Source organism: Heptranchias perlo, chromosome 20 (assembly GCF_035084215.1).
Source record: "Heptranchias perlo isolate sHepPer1 chromosome 20, sHepPer1.hap1, whole genome shotgun sequence".
In the NCBI taxonomy this organism is placed as follows: Eukaryota; Metazoa; Chordata; class Chondrichthyes; order Hexanchiformes; family Hexanchidae; genus Heptranchias; species Heptranchias perlo.
The window spans coordinates 18,133,395-18,139,394 of record NC_090344.1 but is presented as its reverse complement, the minus strand read 5'-3'; the positions used below and the strand labels follow the sequence as shown (position 1 = coordinate 18,139,394).

General features: G+C 42.8%; 1 non-coding gene across 1 annotated transcript; it reads right to left on the bottom strand.

The window, feature by feature from the left end:
* Positions 1-317: 317 nt before the first annotated feature.
* trnan-guu (transfer RNA asparagine (anticodon GUU)) lies at positions 318-391 on the bottom strand. Its single transcript has one exon. It is a non-coding gene; the product is annotated as a tRNA-Asn (tRNA).
* Between the last annotated feature and the right edge of the window lie 5,609 nt (positions 392-6,000).

The window sequence follows — 6,000 nt, the reverse complement described above, 5'->3', positions numbered from 1 at the left end:
ACAAATGAACTGAAACCCTTCGGAATGCGAAAACAATTTTGCGTTTCCAAAATAAAAGAACTGACATTTATTGTGGAAACAGTCTGGTGTCGCTCACTGCAGAAACATCCATGTCAGAGTGAAGCGGCTCTCCTGCAATCTTTGGACCTTTTCTGTCAAGGAGAATTCTGATTTCCGTGAAGGCAATCTCAGGTTAAATGGTGGAAGATCGGCCATGCTCAGCTGGCCATCGAAACCGGGCATTTTTGTGCAGACAAAACATATATTTGAAACCAGGAAATATGAGACCATGAATCTTAAGGTAAAAGGTTCCCTACCGTCCCTGGGTGGGCTCGAACCACCAACCTTTCAGTTAACAGCCGAACGCGCTAACCGATTGCGCCACAGAGACACGACACGTTTGTTTTTGAACTATTGATTCAACGAGCTAAAAATTCAGGTTGCCGCGATCAATATACCATCTCTCCACTATCAGTTTACTTTTCCAAAATAAAGGGTGTGAAGTTTGCATGAGTGAAAATCTGTGCTGTGTTATTTCTGAACATTAAACTCACCTTGCCATTAAACATCTGTATGTCGGAAGTCTCCGTCCCCTCGTGGTCGAGAGGATTGATTTTTCGAGTTGTGATTCTCCATTCTCGATTCCAGTGATATTCAGGTATGGTGAAAATGAGAGGACATGAAACGAGCAGGTCCAACGAGCAGGTCTGTGGCACTGCACGGTGTCTACAAAGTTGTCTCTTGTATTTACAGTGAAACGGACGGCAGTTTTCACCATTAAACCAGGAACTATGATGTTAAGAAAAGATGTGGCCGACAAACATTCGATTTCAGCGCCCTGACACTGGGTCAGAGCAAAGCTCAGTTCGTGCGATTGCCGAGTGGCGAGAGGGTGGATTTGGAACTCCTGTGCGGCTGCACTGCGAGTTGTCCAGATCTGCTTGGAGCGATATTCACTTCAATTCATCACTGACAGGGACAGTTTGATTCAATGTCTCTTTTCTCTTGTAATTGGTGAGATTTCAAAAGTTGAAAACGACCCGTGCTGACCCCAACCTCGCCACTTACACGCTGACAGATACAATGCGGTCACAGTCTGGTTCATTGAGATGAAAACCGAGAGCGATTTCACAGTCGAATGCAACGCGAACAAAACTCATTTAAAGAAAGTGCAGGTCACAGAGGTGCCTTTAAAGTCCCGATTGTTCGAAGCAGAACTGGAAAATGCGCAATGCAGCCGCACAGCAATTCCAAATGAACTCTACGTGGAGGAAAATGAGTGACAGGAGCAGAAGGAGATACCACGTGAAAGATTTGGACCCAGACCTGCTGCATGATACTTTAAATGTTGTCCACCTTTAACTGTCGCTCATAGTGTTAGAACTATCACTGTTATCATTAGTCTTCTTGCACTGCAACTCCTCAATAGCCCCAGGTTATCACAGCATCGCTTTCTTCAAATTGAATCTCAGTGTGAAAACTTACACGATTGCAAACCTAAGCAAAGGTGTGTGAGATTGGAAGGAGAGTGCGAGTGGAGATCATGGGCCGGGGGGCAGTGAGATCATCACCTGAGCATTAAGATATCCGACATACCAAAGAAGCAGGGAGATGAGATCTTTGTGTCTATTTTTCCCGGCATGTGCAAAATCCATCCCTTCTCAAAGGCCAGCACCGTTCTTTCCCTCTCGCTCCTTGCTGTCCAGGTCAGGATGGGATTCATGAATTCCCCTGTGTTTTCATCATGCATCTAATTCACCTGGCAGCTGGAGGAGTAGAGGAAGCGGGAGGGGAAGAATAGTCAGAAACAGGAGATGCCACGTGAAACGGGCCGAATCGTGTGTGTGTCAGTTGCTTCAAATGATCCACGGCAGCCTTGCATTGCTTCGCAGCTTTACCAGGAGCTGCATCGATTCGGCCCGTGCGTGCGTGCATTTTGGAAATGGAAACAGAGACATCCGCTGCTTGTGGTAATATTTCACCTCACTATTCCATTTCATGCACAGGCCTACCCCCACTCGGTACTGTAATGGCCTGAACAAGTCTTTTGTGTTCTCACAGAAAATGCCACTTTGTGCGAGCAGCTTGTCTGGACTGGACTGCACTGAGCTGGGACACTGAAAATATTCAATTAATGAAATCAGTACTTCAAACAGAAAAAAATCTTCACTCACTCGTCCTGATACAATGAGGTCTCTATTCTTGAATTATTGTTTCATTCATTGGAAAATAGGAAGAGGAGTAGGCCATTCAGCCCTTCGAGTCTCCAGGTTAATACATCCTTCCTGAGCTGGGGTGCCCAGAACTGAATGCAGTCCTCCAGATGGGGTCTCACCAGAACTCTGTGCATCTGTAACATAACTTCCACCCTTTTGTATTCCAGCCCTCTTGAGATACATGGGGACAGTGAGAGCTCAAGAGAGAAAGCGGGAGAGAGCAAAAGTGAGAGAAAGAGAGAGAGAGGAGTGAGAGACAGAGAGCGCGCACTAGGCATTGCATGAACCGTCGCTGTGACGAATTCTCAGGAGCTGCTTTGAATCCCCACTGAGCTTTCGAACCACTTGTTCCACCCGACCAAAAGTTCATAAGCAGCATATGGGAAATCTAAAATCACATCGACTGCAACCGGTTTTGCAGCGCAATAGTAACACGTCGGACTTTTACTTCAAAGATTGTGGATTCGAATCTCGCCACGGTTGATTTCGAACGAAGAAATTATTCCTCATCTCTTTATTAAATGGCCGACCCCTTATCTTGAGATTATGACCCTTAGTTCTAGCCTCTCCAGCCAGGGGAAACGGCCTCCAAGCATCTACTCTGTCAAACCCTCCAAGAATTTTATAAGTATCAATGAGATCACCTCATTATTCTAAACTCCAGAGAATATAGGTCCATTCTACTCCTCACAGGACAATCCTCTCATCCCAGGAATCAATCTTGTGAACCTTTGTTGCACTCGCTCTAAGGCAAGTATATCATTCCGCAGGTAAGGAGATCAAAACTGTACGCAGTACTCCAGATGCGGTCTCACCAAAGCCCTATATAATTGCAGCAAGACTTCCTTACCCTTGTACTCCAACCCCCCCTGCAATAAAGGTCAACATACCATTTGCTTTCCTTATTGCTTGCTGCACCTGCATGTTAACTTTCTGTGATCCGTGTACAAGGACACACAAATACCTTTGAATACCAACATTTCTTAGTCTCTCACCTTTTCAAAGATATCCTGCTTTTCTATTCTTCCTAACAACGTAAATGAACTCACATTTCACCACATAAAATACTTCATTTTCGATCTTCTCGCCCATTCAGTTAACCTGTCTATATCACTTTGCATCCTCTTTGCGTCCTCCTCATAGCTCACTTTCCCAACTACCTTTGTATCGTCAGCAAACTTGGACTCATTACACTTGGTCCCCTCATCTAAGTCGTTAATAAAGACTGTAAATAGCTGAGGACCAAGCACTGATCCTCACGGCAACCCACCAGTTACAGCCTGCCTACCCGAAAATTATTCCGACTTTATGTTTTCTGTAAGTCAACCAATCCTCAATTCATGCTAATATACCACCCACAATCCCATGAGCCCTAATCTTGTGTGACACCTTGTCGAATGCGTTTTTATAATCCAAATATACTACATCCACTGGTTCTCCCGTATCTATCCTGCTAGTTGCTCTCTAAAAAGCTCTAATAGTTTTGTTAAACACGATTTCTTTTTCATAAAACCGTGCTGCATTTGACTAATCAAATTATGATTTTCAAAGTGCCCTGTTACCACGTCCCTAGTAATAGATTCTAGCATTTTCCCTATTACTATTGTCAGGCTAAATGGCCTGCAGTTCACTGTTTTCTCTCTCCCTCCTTTCTTGAAAAGCAGGGTTACGTTTGCTACCTTCCAATCCAAGGGGAACTTTCTAGAATCTCGTGAATTCTGGAACTTCGAAACCAATGTATCCACAGTCTCTGCAGCCAGCTCTTTTAAAACCTTATGATGCAGACAATCAGGTCCAAGGGATTTGTTGGCTTTTAGTCCCATTAATTTCTCCAGTACTTTTTCTTTACCAATCTTAATCTTTAAGTTCCTCACTCTCATTTGCCCCTTGGTTCCCCACAATTTCTGGTATATTTTTTGTGTCTTCTATTCTGAAGATAGATAAAAGTAGTTTTTTTAACGTCTCTGCCATTTCCTTATCCCCCACTATAATTTTTTTGTCTCTGCCTCCAAGGGGCCCGTGTTTACTTTTGCTAATGTCTTCATTACACATACTTGTAGAGGCTCTTACAATCCATTTTTATACTTCTTGCTAGTTCACCCTTATTCTATTTTCTCCCTTTGTATCAATTTCTTGGTCATCCTTTGCTGGTTTCTAAAACTCTCCCAATCCTCAGGCTACCAGCCTTTATGGCAACATTGAAAGCCGCTTCGTTTAACGCAATACTATCCTTAATTTCTCCAGTTAGCCAAGATTGGACCACTTTTCCAGTGGCGTTTTTAATCCTCAAGGGAATGTATTTTCATTGAGAATTAGTATTTATTTATTTAAACGTTCACCATTGCATAAAACCATCATATTTTAATCTAATTTCCCAAACTGCCTCAGCCAACTCACCCCTCATAACTACGCAATTGGTTTTGTTTAAATTTAAGACCCTAGTTTCGGACTTAACGACATCACTCTCAAACTCAATATGAAATTCTATCATATTATGATCATTCTTCCTCAGAGGATCATTTACTATATGATTACTAATTAACCCTGTCTCATTACACAATACGAGATCTAAAATAGCCTGTTCCGTGGTTGGTTCCTCGACATATTGTTCTAGAAAGCTGACTCGAATGAATTCCATGAACATAAAACAGGTTATCTTGAGTTACTAACATGATGTAAGCATGTTGGGGTGACTTATGACTCGAAGGCAAGGCCAGATCTGCCAGTTGAATTAGATGTTTGATGCAAACACGGAGAATTAATGAAACCAAGACTTCCCTGCAGAGCAGGGAGTGGGAAAGAAAGATGCTGGGCATTGAGAGGCGAAGGATTTTGTATGTTGCAGGATGAATATATACAAGGATCTCATCTCCCTGCTTCTTTCAGATAATGAATATCTTGACTCTCAAGAGATCACTGATCCAAGCCAATTATCCCCAGTCTCACTCTCCTTCTAATCTTGCACACGTTGCTTAGCTTTGAAACCGTGTATTTGTTCACACAGGGTTTCAATTTGAAGAAAGTCGTGCGGTGATCAGCTAGTGTTGTTAAAGAGCTTTGGTGCAGCAAGATACATCAAAGGCTAATGATAACAGTGACTGTTCGGACACTGTAAACTACAATTACAGGTTGGTAACATTTAAAGTGTCAGGCAGCAGGTCTTTTCCAAACCTTGACAGAAATGGCAAGAAAACATCATGCAGCTTTTGAAAATGACGTCATTTTACACAAGGCAAAAAAGTACATTGTTTATCGCGATAATGGTTTGTAAGAATAAGGAATGATGGGCTGCTGGCTGTTAAGGCAAGAGCAGTGGTGGTGAAAAGGCTCATGTTGATTCGAGGGATTTTGGTAGGTTTCGCGTCTTTCAGATACTGACTATCTTAATGCTCAAGATATTTTATCACTGTCCCAGGCCCATTATCTCCAGTCGCATCTCCTTCCAATCCTGGACACGTTACTTCCATTTAAATTGTGCATTTTTTTTCACACTGGGATTCAATTTGAAGGAAACGATGCTGTCATCAGTTGGTGTTGTTCAGGAAATAGAGTGCAAGATTATACATAAAAGGCTAATGATAACAGTCACTGTTCGGACACTGCGAGCTGCAGTGAAAGGTTGGCAACATTTAAAGCACCAGGGAGCAGATATTTTCCAAAATCTTGACAAAAATGGCAAGAAGACTTCATGCATACTTTGATGAGCGGCACGACTTTCAAACAGGAGGCATTTCACACAAGGCAAGAAAGTGCATTGTGCATCGCTCTTATGGGTTGTAAGATT